The sequence below is a fragment of the Phoca vitulina genome, unplaced genomic scaffold (assembly GCF_004348235.1).
Source record: "Phoca vitulina isolate PV1807 unplaced genomic scaffold, GSC_HSeal_1.0 scaffold41, whole genome shotgun sequence".
Lineage (NCBI taxonomy): Eukaryota > Metazoa > Chordata > Mammalia > Carnivora > Phocidae > Phoca > Phoca vitulina.
In genome coordinates, this window is record NW_022589744.1 from 7020657 (window position 1) to 7039573 (window position 18917).

The window sequence follows — 18917 nt, forward strand, 5'->3', positions numbered from 1 at the left end:
TAAACCATGCAGCCCAGAGATGAAATACCTGGTTTCCTCTATACACTTTCTTCTTCACAGAGGCTTGCTGGGAAATGGTTATTAGTAGAAGCTATTTTGCCCATTCCTGACTAATTTGAAGGAACTGGTAGCAATCTGCTTCCCATTAATTCATGATGCATGGAGATTGGTGCTCTCATAGCACAAGCTATGTCTGCATGTTCAGATGACTCAACAGTTTGACTTTGCCAAGTTGATTCATTAACCCGTTGTTTTACTGACACATGCAGAGTGCTGGCTATGCATCAGGGCCCCAAACTGTGTTCCCCAATCCCACTGGCATTTTCCTTTCATAGGCCCAAATGGAAGTACAGAAAACCAACAGTAGACTTGCACTTAGGAGTTAACCTGGCAATGGGACGGACCTATTTGAAAGAGAGGCACTGTCTCCAAATATGGTAACCAAATAAGGATAGAAAATCCACACTCCATCTGGACAAGTGGTAAAGTACCAGGGGACAAGCCAATAGGTCAGCGTATTTCAGGGAGTGGATTCAAGCAAATCATTCAAGATCATAGCATCTAAAACAGAGCTCAGAAGTGCTTGCATATTGCATGTATCAGTACCCGAAACAGTCTGAGTGAGGAAATTAGCAATTAACAACAGCATCTATGTCTAGTTAAAAAAGCAAAGAAAATAAACAGTAATCTAAAATAAAGAGTAAAAATCTGCTACAGTAGAAATGATGAGAAATCCTGGGTATATTTTCTGCACAACAGTTATATGCTATTTCTTTATCTTTTTCCTTTATACTCAAATAATGTTGACTTACATTGGGGCGTTTCAGTTGGCCATTCCCACAGCTAAACTCTTCTATTTCTTGCCCTCTGTCCTGGAGGAAGTAACTATACAGTACGTCACCCGTCACAAGCTTAGAAGAGATCTGACAGGAGTATTTTCGACTGATTACTATCCCTTGCTCTCCTCCAGTTACTGATACCTGAGCTGGGCCCCATGAGCTGCATTTGAGTCGAAGCTGCTGAGCTGAATAATTTGCACAATTCAGTTTCCTATGTCCATTCATCTGCAGCTCTCTCTCTTCTTTTTAAAACAAATCACCTTAGGCACTATTGCAGGCAGGCCCTGATGGCATACTCTAATAGCTCGGTTATGTTGGTAATTACAATCATATGAGAGACGTCTCCCATGTAGACTATGACAACAACAGCCCATAAAGGCAGGACATTGGTAATTTGAGTTCCCACTTTAAAAAGAATCTGATATTTTTTTGTACACGTTTTCCTTCTCTGCTTAAAATTTCAGAATTTCATGAGCAATGTTGGAGAGTTGGGGTAGTTACACAACATTCAAATTTCAAGCTCTGATAATCTCTGATCTCTAGGAAAAAAAAAAAAAGAAGTGACTCACCAGACTCACCAGCCATCTATGGTTTATGGAATTGTGTCGTGTTACTCTGAGAAGGCAAAACATATTGGCTCCGTAAAGGAAATGGAAACATTTGTCTTCAAAGAGATATAGGTAAGAGGGTTTAATACTGTCAGGGAAATCATGTTCCCTGTGTGAAACATCTGCTGATTTTCTTTTCACTCAAGAAAGCCAAAATTGATCTCACATGGTATCTCCATTTGGTGATTCAAGCAAAGTTGCCCCAAAAGGGCCTGGGATTGATTGATTGATATTTGCCTATTTGTATTCAAGAAAATTAAGAAACACACGTCCCTAAATGTGAAGAAGTTTAAAAAGTTCTCTAAGGTTTCTACTTTCCTTACAATGGCAAAGAAGTCCTGCTTAGCAAGCTTATTAGCATTGAGAATCCAACTCTTCTGTTTTGCTTTGCTTTTTTACAATTGTGATCCTAAGTCTGGCTCTTTCCTCTGTTTCTCATCTATCATCCTGTCTGGTCAATACACGGCCTCTGTCCCTGGATGGCACAATTTTCTGTTGCTTTCTGCTTGTGTGTAGGCTTCGGGATAAAATAGCAAGAGATTGAGACTTTCCGTGAATCTTTCAAAACTCAGCTTTCTTTTGTTTCCAGAAGTCTGCATTCATTTGATTCTATAGAAGTGGTAGGATTTTCCCCTAGTTTTAATCTCTCTGTTTCTGGTTTGACATAAACGAGGTCATCTTAAGTGGCTATAAAACTAATGCATATTATTAACACAAAACATTCTCAGGGGCACAGGAAGTTTTGAAAGTGACCTTTGGTACTGCTTGTCTTAACCAATTCCTCAGGAATCAATTTAATCACAGAAGGGATGTTTACAAGAAGATCTGCAATGTACATACGTGTGTGCATATTTTACAGGCTGTTGTCTTGGATTATTAGCATTAAAAACACGATGGAAAAGAGGCCAAACATGGTGTGGGTGTTCCTGTTATTTTATATTTACGTTGGATCCTTGTAAAATCTTTTCCAAAGAGTGAATAAGATTCCTAGACAGAAAAGATTCTGAACTCTGCACATTATTGAAAAACCAGATGAGATATAGTGAAAAGCATTTGCTTTGGATATTTTAAGTAAGTGGATTACTGTCACAGAATTGGAACAACACCAAAAAACCAAAACAGTAACAACAAAACCCAACTTTAAATGAAACAAGAAAAGAACATTTCAAGTATAAGAGATTGCTGGATAAACTTTCAGAATGCAGCAATAATAAGTTGATAGGTTATAGAATACTGTGATTGAGATCTGGCAGAAATAGAAGAATAAAAAAAAAAACTCGATAGAAGATGGAAGAGGAGTTGGAAGGGTAATATAATCCAATCAATAAGGCACTCCATCATGCAAGAAGACAGGAAGCTCTTGATCAATGTCTTCAATTCTACCATAATTATGGTCCTCTATTCTGAGTAAGGGAACAGTATTATTGGGGCCAGCTAACAGGATTTAGAGGTAGAATGATATAATATGTCAACGCAACACTGAACAGCTATGTGGAAATCTCCACAAAGAGAAGAAAAACTTTAACTCTTCATTTGACTGGGTAGGCATTAAATAAGTGTAATCTGAGAATATGCAGTCAGTTCTGGGTAACACTTGTTCTGAAAATGTGAATTAGTTCCGTGCGCTTGATATACCAAGGAAAAATGTGAGCATAACATGTAATTTGAGCAAAGCTTTGTGTTTGCCTATATGTGATTTTGTGCGCAGGAAACACTAGGTGAATGAAAACAATTGTACCTACCTCACGTGAGTGGCACAGGAATACACAGAACCAATCCGCACGATCCTTGGACATCTCCCAGTCCTTTTAGGGCCCCGCATGTGTTATGGGCTCATCCCCCCATCCCCGGTATTACAACTCTCCATCAGATTTCAGATAATCTTCCTTCCACCACTTTGCAATAAACTCATAAGCTATACACTCTTCTTCTGATGCCCACATCCACAAGTAAACCTCAGACCTTTCTCAAGGCAAAGCGCCCTGTTTATTGTAGTATTTATACATTCCTTAATACTGACCAAGTGTAAAACTCTGCCATCCTTTCAATTAGCATCCTGTTTTTTTTTAATTTCTTTTTTTAACACATTACTGACAAAACTTTTGAGTATTATGCCCCCACCCTATTTTCCCTGTATGTCCTTTTTTTTTTTTTTTCTCCTAGATCATGCATAGCATGGTGGATTTTTAAGAACACTTAGGTCATGTTATAGCAGAACTACTACACCAAAGAGGAGACCTCAGGGGTGATGGGGATGTGCCAGGACTCCATGCCCAGAAGGTACTGTTTCCTGTGAAATAGGATCTGTTCACTGCCCTCACTGCATTAGCAAGAAAATCTAAACATGTTACTTTGTCTTCATTTGCAAATTTGCCCTCTGATCATTTTATTCCTAATGCCCCTGTGGCTTCGCTTACCTGGGATGAACCTACCAGTTGGCGATGCTTCACATTCTGAGATGGGTTTTCCAAAGGCCAAATGGACCATTTTCTTGTCTTTTCAAAGAGAGCCACACAGGAAGCAAAACAAGAAATTCAACTTTTAAGCTGGGCTATTCATGGCCTTTGCTAAATCCTGGCAAAGAATCATGGTTTTTCATTACAATTCATCTCACTGATTTCCTAATGGAATGAACTGGCCTTTTCATTAAGGCCATAGGAGAGCGCAGTTGGGTGACCCAAGTCATTAAGTGTTGCTATCTGATGAGTGAAAAATGGATTACTTTTCAGTATGCATTTGGGGATCCCTGCGTTTTCTTTCACTGGGTTCTATTTTGTGAAAATTGGTTCAAGGGGAACGAGAAGGTCAATCCTGCCTATTCTGCCCTGCTAGAACAATGTATGCCTTTCTGCTCTGTGGGCAGGCGAAATAAAATAGATGGGTTCAGTAATTGGAAATGTAGTGCTAACATTCTTATTTCCTGTTTTTAAGAGAGCCTAGCCATCTCACCCGCTCAAGAACATTCTATTCCTGTAACCAACAGGAATGTTACTTCATTAGTTTCTTAGCTTTTCCATCAAAGCAGACACACGCTTTGTTGCACATATATGCACAGTGACATCTCTTTCTTCTATCAAACCCCCCTTCGTAGAGATATCAGTTTGCATAAGAGAGGAGAATAGATTCATTTAAACCCCATCTAGCTAGATTCACTATTAGGAATATAATGCTCTCTAACTCTGAGCTTATTAAAATACTCTGTGGATAAACAATGTAATTACATCTTTTCTGTAATGTGAGTGCAATTCACTGTAAAACACATTCTGTGATTTATAATTTATTGAAATGAATAATTTGCTTATTTACTTTATACTTATTTACTACATTTACTTATTTGGGATAGTATTAGATATAATCTCACAAAGTATTATTTATCTTATGATTTATCTTCTGACTTATCAAAGCATCTTATGAAGGTCCGATTTTATCTTATTATAGTCTTAGTCTATAACATACACTGAACTGTTTGCATCTCCAATTCATTATATTATTAAATTTTAAATAAGAAAGAAATAGTGGGTTAGGATTGGGATAAGATAGTATATAAGCCATTAGATACAATGTTCAAACATCTTTATTACAGGCAAACAATCTATCATCTAGGTATTTTGTATACATCGTACTAAATATTCAGATATTTTGTAATGTGTGTTTCTGTTGTGGGGGATAGAATGTATTAATACTTAGCAACCTGCTTTTGAAACTCATAGATCAGGAAAGGAGAAATTGTGAATACACTTTCTAGAGCAATTGTGTGCAGAGGTTTGTCTACACAGTTCTGCTAAGTTTTGGCTCCTTCATTCTTTGTCCTTGTGAATCAAAGCAATAGTTGAAATGTGAAATATGTTGCTTTCTAAGCTGGATTGTGATTTACAAGCTACCAAAATAACTGGGCATTATAAATATAGTCAGCCAATTTATTGTAGGAAAAAAACCATTCAAAATGTATTTTATCTTCAAACAGCACTATAGAAATCCACAACCAAATGCAAGATTTCCAAACCAGTGAAATTTCAAAGTAACTCCTTCCAATTCAGCCTCAACTAGATCTCTATTTTATATAGCATTAGCAACCTGGAGAGATAGCAATGGGAAAAAGAGATCTACAGAAATGTACAGAAATTTTCCATTTTGAAGAGTAATAATTGCTGGGAATATTTACATGTGAGTAATAGCAAAAACTTTGAAGACTATAGAAGTGTGACTATAATTTTTTAGTGTCAAATCCAGCTCTAATAATGAAGCTAAAACTTCAAATGTCTCCTTTGACTTAAAAACAAGGGGCGCCGGGGTGGCTCAGTCGGTTAAGTGTCTGCCTTCAGTTCGGGTCATGATTTCGGGGTCCTGGGATCGAGCCCCACATCGGGCTCCCTGCTCAGTGGCGAGTCTGCTCCTCCCTCTCCCTCTGTGATCTCTCTCGCTCTTGTTCTCTCTCAAATAGATAAATATAATCTTAAAAAACATGTTGAATCAATCGGTCCTTTTGCCTTGATATAAACACACTATCTTTTGTTGATTTATTCATTCACTCATTCATTAAGCATGCATTTATTGAGCACATATTACAGTCGAGGTACTGTGTTGGGCACTGACTTTGCAGTGTAGAATAAAACAAAAGACATAATCCCTGTTCTTATTTATGAAGCTTCATTATAATATGGAACAATAAAATTTTATTTATCATCCAACTCTTACTGGCGTGCTAGGAAACTAAGATGCGAAGAAATAAAGTGTCTTGACAAGGGTCATGTCTGTGGTTAGTTGTTAGTACAGAGGTAGAACCCAATTTCCTGACTTTTTCTCTAATAATGTTGCCCCTGCATTGGCTGCTTGTACTTACTTGCTGCCATTGGAAAATATTATTCTCGTTAAGATGTAATGAATCTTCAGCAGAATTCCTCCCACGTACTCAGATAATGAAAACTGAGAATTATCTTTGGCTGTTTTCTCCCTTATTGCTTAGTTTTATCAACTGCTAAATAACATAAAACCATTTTTATTCCGTTTATGTTTGCCTAATTCTCCCTCAACTCACTAACTTCAGCTCTCATTAATAAATGACTCCTGATTCATTCCACCCGCTTTTTGTATGCACCCCTCCTCCCGCCCAATTGTCTCTTTCCACTTAGATTTGTGGGCAGATTCCCATTCTGACTCCAGCCGCTAGTGGCTCCATGTTGCCTCCCACACCGAACACAGCATCCTCAGTGGACAATGAAGCTCTTCCAGGATCTGGCACCACTGTTTTCAACCTCTGCTTTATTTATATATTTTTTAAGATTTTATTTATTTATTTGAGAGAGAGAGAGAGAGAGAGGGAGAGAGAGCATGAGCAGGGGAAGGGGCAGAGGCAGAAGCAGGCTCCCTGCTGAGCAGGAAGCCTGATGCTGGGCTGTATCCCAGGACCCTGGGATCATGACCTGAGCTGAAGGCAGAGGCTTATCCGACTGAGCCACCCGGGCGCCCCTCAGCCTTTGCTTTATTAGAGTTGCCCCAAACCCACATCAACCTGCAACACTCTTGTTTCCTCAAGAGTTTCTCTGTTCTGTCTTCGTTCATGTTTTTCTTTAGGTTCAGAATACATGTATAACCTTTCCTACCTCTTGAAACTTCATGAAATTACCACTCGCATGCCGCTTTTGGGGATCTCCACCAGTGGATTAAATTGTCCCTGCTTTGATCCCATACCAGTTGGGTTTGTACTTCTTTTAAGCATTCCTATTACCTGAAATCCAGCAGTTTTGTTGTTGTTGTTTCTATACGTATTTTCCTACTAGACTAGTAACTCCTTGAGGGCAGGCAGGGGACCATGTCTTATTCAAGTTCATAACTGTAGTGTTATGAACACTATATACACATTGCCTGTGCCTGGTGCTCAGTAAATGTGTGCTAAATCAAATTAATACATATTAATATATTTATAATAAATTAGTTATATTAATTACATTATATAATTATGTTTGTTATTATAACAATCATAATTATATAATGTAATTAATATAACTAATTAATATATCTATATTAAAATGTGTTAATTATATATAAATATATAATATATTTTAGACCTAAATCCTATTCTAACAGATAACGATGCTTTCCTATCTCCTTCCCTTCTGCCCTATTCTTTTTTCTCCTCCCTCCTTCCTTACCTTTCAATCTCTTCTAGAAAAGTGTATAAATTCTAATTCCATATCTATCTTATTATATAACAGGTGTAAGATTCAGTGAAAAAATTCAAGGAGTTGCAATTTAGTGGTGTTTGTTTTTGGTATGTGAGTGATCCAAAAGTCCTAGGAACTTGAGTTTATTTAAACGGGTAAATAGGTGAGATAGGCAGAGAGTGGACTTTATCACCAGAATACGAGCTATGACGTGAAACTCAAATGAAATGTGGTCAGGGTTTGAAAGGACCTGGAAGGAGACGGCAGTGACCTTCACATCGGATCTCTTAGGGAGTCTAGAGCTCAGGCAGGGGCACTCTGTTGCTGGGTATTGGAGGCAGAGTGGGGAGTTACTTACGGATAGGAATTGTTCTGAGTTGGGTGAATTATTTAGCACACACTAAATAAGCATACAAAAATCTTATGCTAAGAAATAAATTTACCTGATATGTTTGCCTTACACTGAACTTTAAATCTGTCAAAAAGAGATAGTCTAAACTTCAGATTTTGAGATTTTCATTATAATTTAGTTGTATTTGCCTATTTTATTAGCTGACCGTATTTAGAACTAGAGATGCAAAAACTGATCTCTAGTTACTATAATCTGAAATGATTTTACTTTCATCCGGGGGCTGATAAAATTCAGTCCGGGGCTCTTTGTCGATATTGAATCAAGACAATATAATTGTTAAACCAAGGAAAGATTTGCTCAGCTGATAGATACCTAGGCAGAAAGAAGTTCAGATCTCTGGTTCTATAGCCAGACTGCCTGGATTCATACCCTGGGGCCATTATTGCCTAGATGTAGGGCCTTAAGCAGATACTATAAGATGCCTGTGGCTTCCTCAGCTTACCCACTGGTTAAGTGAGAAAAATAAATGACTTAATACATCAAAAGTGTCTAAAACAGTCCCTGCTACTAGTATGCCCTCAATAAATGTTTCTTATTGCTTTTATTTAGGTTCTAATTATTATTGCTTCAGTAAAAATATGCACTTGGAAATTTCAAAAACATTTTCAGAAAAAAATTTCAGAAAAACAGAGCAATGTTAAATGCTATTTATATAGAATTTAACATGTTGCTGTAGACATCATCTTAATTAAATTGTTTCATTTGAAATGATACCAGTTTACATGAATATATTTCTTTCACATTTTGTCCAAATCACCCACTTTAGGGAACTATAATTTCATCATTAAAAAAAAAATCATTCTTTGAGGGGCGCCTGGGTGACTCAGTCGGTTGAGCGTCTGACTGTTGATTTCGGCTCAGGTCATGTTCTTGGGGGTCATGGGATCGAGCCCCCGCCTCAGGCTTTGTGCTTAGCGGGGTGTCTGCTTGAGATTCTCTCTCTTCCTCTCCCTCTGCCCCTCCCCCTGCTCACGCAGGCATGTGTTCTCTTTCTCTCTCTCAAATAAATCTTAAAAAAAAAGAAATCATTCGTTGGAATATCATGCATTGTCTTCTGAAAATGCTGAACTGGATTGTTTCTTAAGAAACAAATTCAAGTCGACTCTTTCCTTGGCTCTTTACTTTTTCTTCCGCTTCTTATCATATACATTCTGGAAGGCTCAGAACATATTAAAATACACAGAGCCCTTTAGTATTTAAACAGAAAAGAAAGGAAGAAATGAATGGGGGAGGGAGGCAGGGAGAGAGGAAGGGAAGAAGGAAGGGATGGGGAAAGGGAAGAAGGGAGGGAAGAAGGAAGGAAAGATGGAAGGCAGGAAGGGAGGGGAGATGGTTGAGTAGAGACTTATTTCAGGAGTCAAAGTTGTAGTTCTTATTACAATATGAAGCATTTTGATGTGTGGTTTGAGGGACTCGCTGGGTGAACTTTATCTTTACAAAAGCAAAAATCCCGTTTGCATAAGCCAAAGAATCCCATTTCAGTTATATTCCCTTTGGAATTTCAAAAGCTCTCAAGTTCTCCCTCCTTCAATTACAAACATCAGTTCAGTGAGGTTTTTCATCGGCATAGAAGAAGTTAAAGGACAAGTGACTCTGGTAGACAAAACAAGAAGATATACAGACTCACTGGAAATGTCTAGATTTTGAAAAGTACCTGATGTGGAAAAAAATTGAAAGGGACATCGGAATGGAAAATTCCTTTGCTGGCTTCCTGTTCTCCTTCCTGCTAAGGTGGGATTAGTTACCAGCTGTCAAATGAAATATCACTTTTAATTCTTATTTTGGTGGAAGGAAAGCATTAGGAAAAAAAAACGTCTTGGAAGGGAATGAGGCAACAAGAACCTTCCTTTCTGTAATTCATTCCTGAAGTTTGACAAGAGGACAAAAGGGCACAGGGAGAGAAGGACGGAATTCTGCCTCCAGTAGGAAAAGTGAGGAAGAAGTGAAATAACTATGCAGGTAAATGGGTCTCCCACAAGTATTTCCTAATGAAGTCATCAGTGTGGTAAGGAAGTTAGTTAGGGGTTTGGGGCTTGAAGTATTCAGGTAATTACCTCAAATCTTCCCTCAGATAGACAAAGACAGAATCAATAAAAGCAAAATTGTCTCTAAAATGAGGGTGTGTTTGCAAATCCAGTCAGCTGCCTTTGATGCAATTCTCATTCCCTCAGAAGGCATGCCTCCTTGAGGAGAGTGACCGCTTCTCAACATACAAGCACTTCTTGCACAGGATTAGGATTTACCTAATGTTTGGGCACACCTTCAAATGTTGCATCACATCTGTGGCGTGCTTGACAGTTTATAAAGCTCTCTCCTGGCATGGTTTCAGTTAATGCCCACAGCATGGTATCAACCATACCTGTAAATGTGGGTGGGACTGGGGTACTGGGAAGCGGGGGCACTGGGAAGCCAGCACACAGGCTCCCAAAGATTGGCTTGACTTGTATCTCCCGATTGTTGGGAATTCCAAGGTTAGGAATGCATTCTGTTACATTATGACAAGAGGTCCTTGACCAAGGTTAAAAAAACAAGAATCAAAATTGCTAATACAATTTGAATCTCAATTTTATCTTAAAACTATAGGGGAAAAGCATGCAAATCATTTTACCAAAGGACACTGAGGCTTGTGATTAATCTTTATTGTTTTGTTTGCACTCTTATTCATATTATATCCAATAAACATATAGAACTTTAATACCCGGGAGAGATTTTTAAAGGTATTCTTCCAATTTTTTTTTTTTTCCCCTCTAGGAAGGATCATACGGCTTTTAACTTGTTTGCATGATTCAATATATCAGGCTTTTTTGATATGGTCACCTTCATCATTTTTATTTAAATCATTTGTTGAAATATGGTACATCATCTTATAACAATGCTGGACTGGATTGCTCCTTAAGAAAGCAAATTCAGATTAACTTTTTTCCCCCTTTTTCCTCTGCCTCTTATGTATATTCTGGAGGGCTTAGAACACAGTACATCAGACTCCTTCAAGTGAAATGAGACACAACAAAGAAAAATTTGAGAGCTGGCGTGATGAAGAAGAAACAAAAAACAAAAAAACAAGAATGTAATCACCTTCTAGTAATTATTTATTTATTTTTTATCATGTTATGTTGATCACCATACATTACATCATTAGTTTTTGATGTAGCGTTCCACAATTCATTGTTTGCGTCTTCTAGTAATTATGATGTTGGGTAGAGTATCTGGGCAGCAAGAGGGTCTTCAGTGTCATGACAGGTGGGAAATGGGCAAGGAATGATAAGGAAGTTCAGTAAGACCTTGGACTAAAGAAAGGAGTCCAGGGGAGTTAAAAAAAATAAATAAGTGTTTTGACCCCTCCAAATATGGCATACTTGTTTAAGAAAAGCATTCATTGCTTAACATCTACCATGTCACAGCTGTCTGCATGCTTTGTTAGATTCAAAGATGGTTAAGACTCAGTCAATCCTTATCCACTAGTATTTAAAATTTAGTAAATGAGGGGCCCCTGGGTGGCTCAGTCAGTTAAGCGTCTGCCTTGAGCTCAGGTCATGATCCCAGGATCCTGAGATCGAGTCCCGCATTGGGCTCCCTGCTCAGCGGGAAGCCTGCTTCTCCCTCTCCCTCTGCCCCTCCTCCCTGCTCATGCTTGTGCGTGGCACCCTCTCTCTCAAATAAATAAATAATCTTAAAAAAAAAATAAAATTCAGTAAATGAAATGAGATGTGCAACAAAGGACTGTAATATACAAATTGAAAGGGACAGTGCCTTTAAAAAGTTCTTTCTTTAGATTATTTTCCATTTTAAAAAAGTTTTTTAAGGATTTTATTTATTTATTTGTCAGGGAGAGAGAGAGAGTGAGCGAGCAGAAGCAGGGGGAGCAACAGGCGGAGGGAGAAGCAGGCTCTCCGCTGAGCAGGGAGCCCGATGTGGGACTCGATCCGGGATCCTGGGATCATGACCTGAGCGGAAGGCAGACGCTTAACCAACTGAGCCACCCAGCATCCCTAAAATTATTTTTTAAATAAAATATAAGTTGATGTTTACAGTAGGCAGAGAAGGAGTTAGTAAAAGGAAACTTGAAAGAAAGATAGGATTTTTAAAAGATGTTTATCTCTTTACAGCAATTGTAGGTTTACAGTAAAATTGAGGGAAGATAGAGATTTCCCATCTAGTCCCTGCCCCACTCATGCATAGCTTCCTCCATTACCAACATCACTTACCAGAGTGGCGCATTGTTTCTTATCAAGAAGGAACCTACATTGACATATCATAATCACCCCATATCCATAGCTTAACTTAGGGTTCATTCTTGGTGTTGTATATTCTATGAGTTCGGACAAATGCATAATGACATGTATCCTTCATTATAAAACCATACAGAGTATTTTCACTGCTCTAAAAGTTCTCTGTGCTCTCTGCCTATTCATCTGTTCATGCTACCCTCCCCCAAATCTTTTCACTGTCTCTATAGTTTCGCCTTTTCCAGAATGTCATATAGTTGGAATCATCCAGTATGTAGCCTTTTCAGATTGGCTTCTTTCACTTAGTAATATGCATTTAAGATTCCTCCTTGCTTTAACCACAGTTTACTTATCCATTCACAGACTGAAGAACATCTTGGTTGGTTCCAAGTTTTGGCAACTGTGAATAGAGCTGCTCTAAATGCCAATGTGTAGGTTTTTGTGTGGGCAAAGTTTTTAACTCTTTTGGGTAAAGACCAAGGAGCATGATGGCTGGATTGTACAATAGAATGATAAGATTTTAGATTATAGAGTTGACTTGTGAGTTAACCATGTATTAATCATTAACCATAAAAGAAGAACATTATCACTGGAGAATAGTGAATTGTATGAGTTAGCTGGCGTAGACGTTGGCAAACATTTTTCTGTAAAGGGCCAGATACTAAATATTTTAGTCTTTGAGGGCTGCATGGTCTCTCTTAAGGCTCCAAGGGCAACTGGACTCTACTACTCTAGAGTGAAAGCAGCCATTGACAGTATGTAAATGAATAAGTGTGGCTATATTCCAATAAAACTTTATTTATGGACCTTGAAATTTGAATATCATATAATTTCCAAATGTCACAGAATCTTCTTCTTCTTTTAATTGTGCTCCCACCATTTAAACATGTAAAAATGATTTTTAGCTTGCAGGACTTACAAAAACAGGCATCAGGCTGAACAAACAAAAACACTTTTCCAGTGACAGAGCTAGAATGATAATACCACCCTTCTACATAAGAAGTAGCCTCTTTGTATTATCTAACTTCTCTTTAGGCCATTACTGAAATCATTGAAGAGCAATCAAGTACAAATCATTGAAAAAGAGAATTATTTATCACTTAAAGTTTTTACACTTTATTAATGAATTCTTTCATCACCTTGTTGCCTGACAAATCTTAACACAAACTTGCCCCTTTGATTTGCCTTGGCGTCTCTCTCTGTTTCGAGGAAGATTACAGTTCACCAAAGTTGACCTTCAGTGAAGTTAATTTTCAGTTAAGGTGGATTTAGGAGGCATAGACATGCAGCAGAAAGCCAACACAGATACCATTTTCATCTGGCTTTAGAAAGTGTTTTTCTACTTACATGTGAGTATGGGTGTGTCTGATGTTCTGGGAATTTACTTCAAACAAAGGAATGAAGCCACGCTGTGATTTTCTGACTCAGTTGGAGTTGGGAAACCATCCAATTTCTCTATCTTGCCTTCTGTCCTGCTCTTCTCTGTGGTCTTTTTTAGGCTGTGTTTAGATGTCTCATCTTCTCAGATCAATCCAAACACTCACCCAAACAAAGCTACCTTTCCTGAAATGGTCCTCGCAGAGTTGAGGGTGTTACGTGTATCGTGGTGTTCTTGTAAAAGTTCTTTCAGATGGAATGCTAACAAAGGGAGCTCAGCTTTCAAACAAGGAAGGAATCAAGCAAAGTGATAAAATACTCACTAAATGACCAAGTCAGACTTATTATGGATAAACCACAGGGTAAGTTGCCTTGATTAGTATGCACATGTCCTATTTTCCTGGTATTCAGATTTCTTTGCAGAAGAGGCAACTCTGCGTCCAACACCTCCCTAACATTTACTGGTAATTGAAAAGATAGCTCTTTTAGAGCGTTCAGACTCTTCTGCATGGTACTCTGTAGCAGGTTGAAAATCAGTGCTCCGATCAGAATGTCCAATCCTTAATGATAGCTAGCAGGTTGGGGACACTAATTATCTTCCTAAAGTAGGTCGTATTTATTATTATCATCCTCATTTTACAGATGAGGCAACTGGGATGCAGACAGCGTACATAGCCCCCAATATCACAAGCCTAGTGAGCACTAACATGAAAATCATATCTTGCTTCCTCAAGTGTTCATGCTTTTAAAAATGGAAACAAAACCCAAAAACCCCAAAATGGCAACTACGGTCAGAACCCAGAAATGACCCCCTAAATTCGGAGGGCTGACCAGACTGGATGGGGCCCCCTAGATCCCCCAGCTACCAATGCTCTTGGGAGCAAAAAAATATATGAATTCTTTGCCTGCACTGTCTTCCTTTTGAGATCTCCTGGGTACAGCTCCCCCAGGTTCTGAAGAGCTTGGGATTGTTATTTCTTTAGTTTCTTGTGGCTGCCTTTCACATTCTTCTGGAGCTTTCTCTTGACTCTACCATTTTAAAGCCACCTTCTCACTTATTCGATTTTCTGACTTCCGGTCCACTAGCTTGACCACATGACCACTCACCATTTCATTTCATCTCTTAGGACCTATTGCTGGGGCAGAGTAATTATCAGACTGTATATCCTGGATGTGAACCACAGTGTTGTGTTTTTTATTAATCATTTCTGTCCTACGTTCTGATTCTTGGGGTTCAGGGAGGGAGGACCCTCCAGTCTCCATCTCTGTCTTCCATTTATCAGGGCTTATTCAAAGATGCTAGGCTAGTTCCTTGAAACTGTGCTGCACGGGGTAACTAATCATTAGAGGCATGTTGAATAAAGGAATGAATGGATGCTTAGCTATTTCTAGCTGTCCTGTCTCAGTTTTCATTGGCATTGGATCTCAGCCCTCACTTGCTAAGAGGTAGACAAAGAGTTCTGGTAAAAAGGATTTCTTTGCGGGTGCCTGGGTGGCTCAGTTGGTTAAGCGACTGCCTTCGGCTCAGGTCATGATCCTGGAGTCCCTGGATCGAGTCCCGCATCGGGCTCCCTGCTCGGCAGGGAGTCTGCTTCTCCCTCTGACCCTCCCCCCTCTCATGTACTCGCTCTCTCTCATTCTCTCTCTCTCAAAAAATAAATAAATAAAAAATCTTTAAAAAGGATTTCTTTGCATTGGGTAGGAGCATTTCCATAGGTCATCTCACCAACCCTGTTTATCAATATTTGTTGAACATATTTCTGGCCCAGGAAATCTTCCTCCTTTATTTCCCTGACCTGGTGAAAACTTAGTCAGGGTATGCTCGAATGCCCTTCACGCTGTACCTCCTCCAGAGGGACAGGGGTGGTGAGGTAACCTCTGTCTCAGCTGACCGGCTATCGCCTGCTTTATAAGATGCCAAGGGCTACCTATGTAGATTCTCAGGTGGGACTGTAGGAACAAACCTGTGTCAATGGTTAACTCAGGTTCTTGGTTTCTGGAGTTTTTCTTTCCTTTATTATTAACTAAAGAACATTTTTACCATTGCTCAGGTGGGAGCACCCAGCTCATAGAGCCTCTGCGGGGAGAGTGAATAAAGGTAAGCATTGCTCTATTTTTTTATTATACAAAGTCATTCAGCCTATGCTTTGTTCATGCTGGCTTCTGTTTAAGGGGCAGCAATGTTTTGTACACAGCAATGTCAATTCAATGTTGAGTTAAAGGCAATTAAGATAATTTCCTATGCAAGTGTTTTAAGTAGAGTGTCATATTCCTTGAGTTCTTTTGAAACTTTGGTCAAAAGTATTCTCAAATTGGTCTTTACAGAGTTTATTAAACAGCTTTTACATGACACTATATATGTAGATATCTAAAAGTGACTTTATCGTATTCCATATTCAATACCAGATGGAGTATTCTATAATTTCTTTTGAAAGCAAATTATTGCATCCTGCATAAGTGTATAGACATTTATGGGTATATAGCTTCAAGCATTGAAATGTGCTTTTACACACACCTTCAAAAAACTTGAAGAAAAAGTAGATTAATTTTTTCTGAGAATTGTAAATAATGATATGAGATGAAATAAAAATATACGCGTTTATAGACTTATTTTAAAATGCTCCCCTTTTTTCTAGTTGCCTGTGTGAGGCCGTTTTTGTGTTTTTTTCAAGTAAGCTCTGTGCCCCTTGAACTCACAACCCTGAGATCAAGACTAGTATGCTTTACTGACTGAACCAGCCAGGTGCCCAGTTCTAGACTTATTTTGACATAAATTAGAAGTAGAGAATTTCATTCTGTTGTGTTCACTTTAATTTCTCTAAAGGTTTTTTTTTTTTTTTTCCTCGTGCAATAAAATCTTAGAAATTTTATTCTTAGGTATTTATTGAGACAAGTGTGGACATGTTGATCTTTGCCCTCTGGAAATTATGAATTCTCTATTGTATACAATTGAATTGTTTCTGTTGGCATTGGGTACAGGTGGTAACCATGAAATTTTCTACAAACCAGGTGGATTTTGATCAAGTGCATTAAGCTCTTAGATGATCGTATGAACTGAAAGGTCCTTAGGAAAATAGACCTGGATGGAATATTTCTGCTGAGCATTAATGCTACAGCTAGGCAAGAGTCAGAGCCTTAGGAAGAAAGACTAGATTAATGTATCTTTGCCACTTTACTTTGGAAACTGTAGGCCAACCACTGTCTATGTCAGATCTTAACCAGCAAAGTAACACAAAGAGCCTAAACTACAGCTGTTTTGTAGAATGCCATTTAAGGAGTTCTTGAAGTGAAGTTAAAAAGAAGTTTAAAAGTGAACAGGGTCCAGAGTTCACGTCCATTCAAATTAGCAGAGGGAGAGGGAGACAGAGAAAGAGAGACAGAGACAAAGACAGAAGGAGGAAGATACAGTGAGGAACTGGAGCTAACTGGTAGAAGTAACTCCTACTTAGGATTATTTTTAGAACATGAGAATTGTGGTAAATCCAAGACATTAGTCGCATTCAAAACAGGACCATGACCACATTTGACATTGGAAGAAAAGACTTGAGGAGGATACTATTTGAAATCATTTTCCTAAATAAGTATATTTTGACTTGCAAGAGAACAAGTGTTTTCAAGGATATTGGAAAACTATGTTTCTTCCATTTTATATATATTAGTGGTGAGTCCAAGTGAAGGCTTGGATATCAGTTAGTTGAAAATTAGGAATCGGCAAAAAGTGTAGTTTTAGGGAAGATGATAGACATATACAGGATATTTAGAGCAAATATTTGGTACCAAAACAACTCATATATTTAGGTAAACCTTTTTTCAAATCTATAAAACCCATCATTTGAACAAGCTGTCCAGCTTTTGTCCCATATGAATTTATTCTTAAGTATAAATAAAGTTACCTCCTTGTTCTAGGAACAGTGGCCTCAAACCTAACTTTAGGAATAAAATGTGCATGCTTCTCATTACCACACAATACTCTACCTTTTCTAATCTGATGAATATCGAGAGTTAATAGGCTTGATACAAAGGGCAAAGAGGAAATGCCCCCAAAAGATCTCTCGTGTGTGGTCCTTGTGCATGGATGTGGCTGAGAACAGGTAGGTCACCAATACCCTCTTCCTATGAACCTGTGAGTGATGTCTTATCCATGGATATTGTTTTAACATACCTGGGAGCCTATCATCATAACTCTGTAACTCAGCATGACTGAAGCCTTAGCCCTCAAGAATCTACCTTGATTCTTTTTACCAAGTGATGGCTGGCATTGCTTTTCTTTTCTAGGCATACACAATTACTTACGTCACATTGATAAAAGCAGTTTTTCTAGCTGGAGGAAATTTTATTTGTTTTTTCCACTAATAGATTTTTGGGGATAATGGGAAAGTAACAATTTTTTTTCAGGAGGAAAATGACCTATGTTTTGTTTGTGGAAAAGCAAACTCCAGAATTTTCCCTCTCTCTCTTTTTTCTTTTCTTTTTTTAAATTTGTTTTGTTTTTGTTTTTTTACCATCATGGTCTCAGCTCCTTAACCCCTGGTAAGACACTGACATTGAGATAATGGGTCATCCTGTCATTTCCCTGATTTAACTGGTAGTGCACTTAGCAAGAGACATTTTTCTCTGATTTATTCATTGATTGGTTCTCTCAGCAAATATTTATTAAGTGACAAAAAAGTCCTAAAGCCTGTGGGTTGCGTGGGAGATAGCTTAATGGGTGAAACCACTTTCTTTGGGAATTTAAGACTAGTGAAGGAAGAAAAACAGATGATTTGTCAATGCATGATATATCATGTATTCAACAAATATTTATTGACTGACTACTCTGTGCCAGGCATTGATTAGACATATATTGATGAAAAGGACATATTAATGAAAAGAAAAAGACAAAAATTCCTGCCTTTATGAATCTTGCATTTTATAGTAGATGTTGGGGGAGTCTATCCAGAAGTAAAATTAAAAGCATGTTAGTGGTGATAAGCAGTATAGAGGAAAACACAATGGAGGAAGGAATTACTGGGGGTGGGGGCTGGAGGAGTGAGAGCATTGTATTTGTTATCTGTTGCTGTGTAACAAATTTCCCCAAAACTGTGTCTCAGAGCAAAAATTGTTTGTCATCTCCGGTTTTCTGGGTCAGGAATCCAGGCTGATCTGGGTCCTCTGGATCACATGCTGCAGTCAAAGTGTCCACTGGAACTAACCATCTGAAGCCTTGCATGGGGGAGGATTCCCTTCCAAGCTCAATCACATGGTACTTGGCAGGATTGGTTCCTTTGGGGCAGTTGGATGGGGGGGGGGGGGCT

General features: G+C 38.5%; 1 protein-coding gene across 1 annotated transcript in view; it reads left to right on the top strand.

Annotated features, from left to right (window-relative positions):
• Positions 1–1375: 1375 nt before the first annotated feature.
• KCNJ16 (potassium inwardly rectifying channel subfamily J member 16) overlaps positions 1376–18917 on the top strand; it is a 69479-nt gene continuing 51937 nt past the window's right edge. The window contains exons 1-2 of the mRNA XM_032429393.1: positions 1376–1519; positions 15675–15721. The gene's annotated coding sequence lies outside the window, so the exon portion shown is untranslated. The remainder of the gene's footprint in view (positions 1520–15674; positions 15722–18917) is intronic.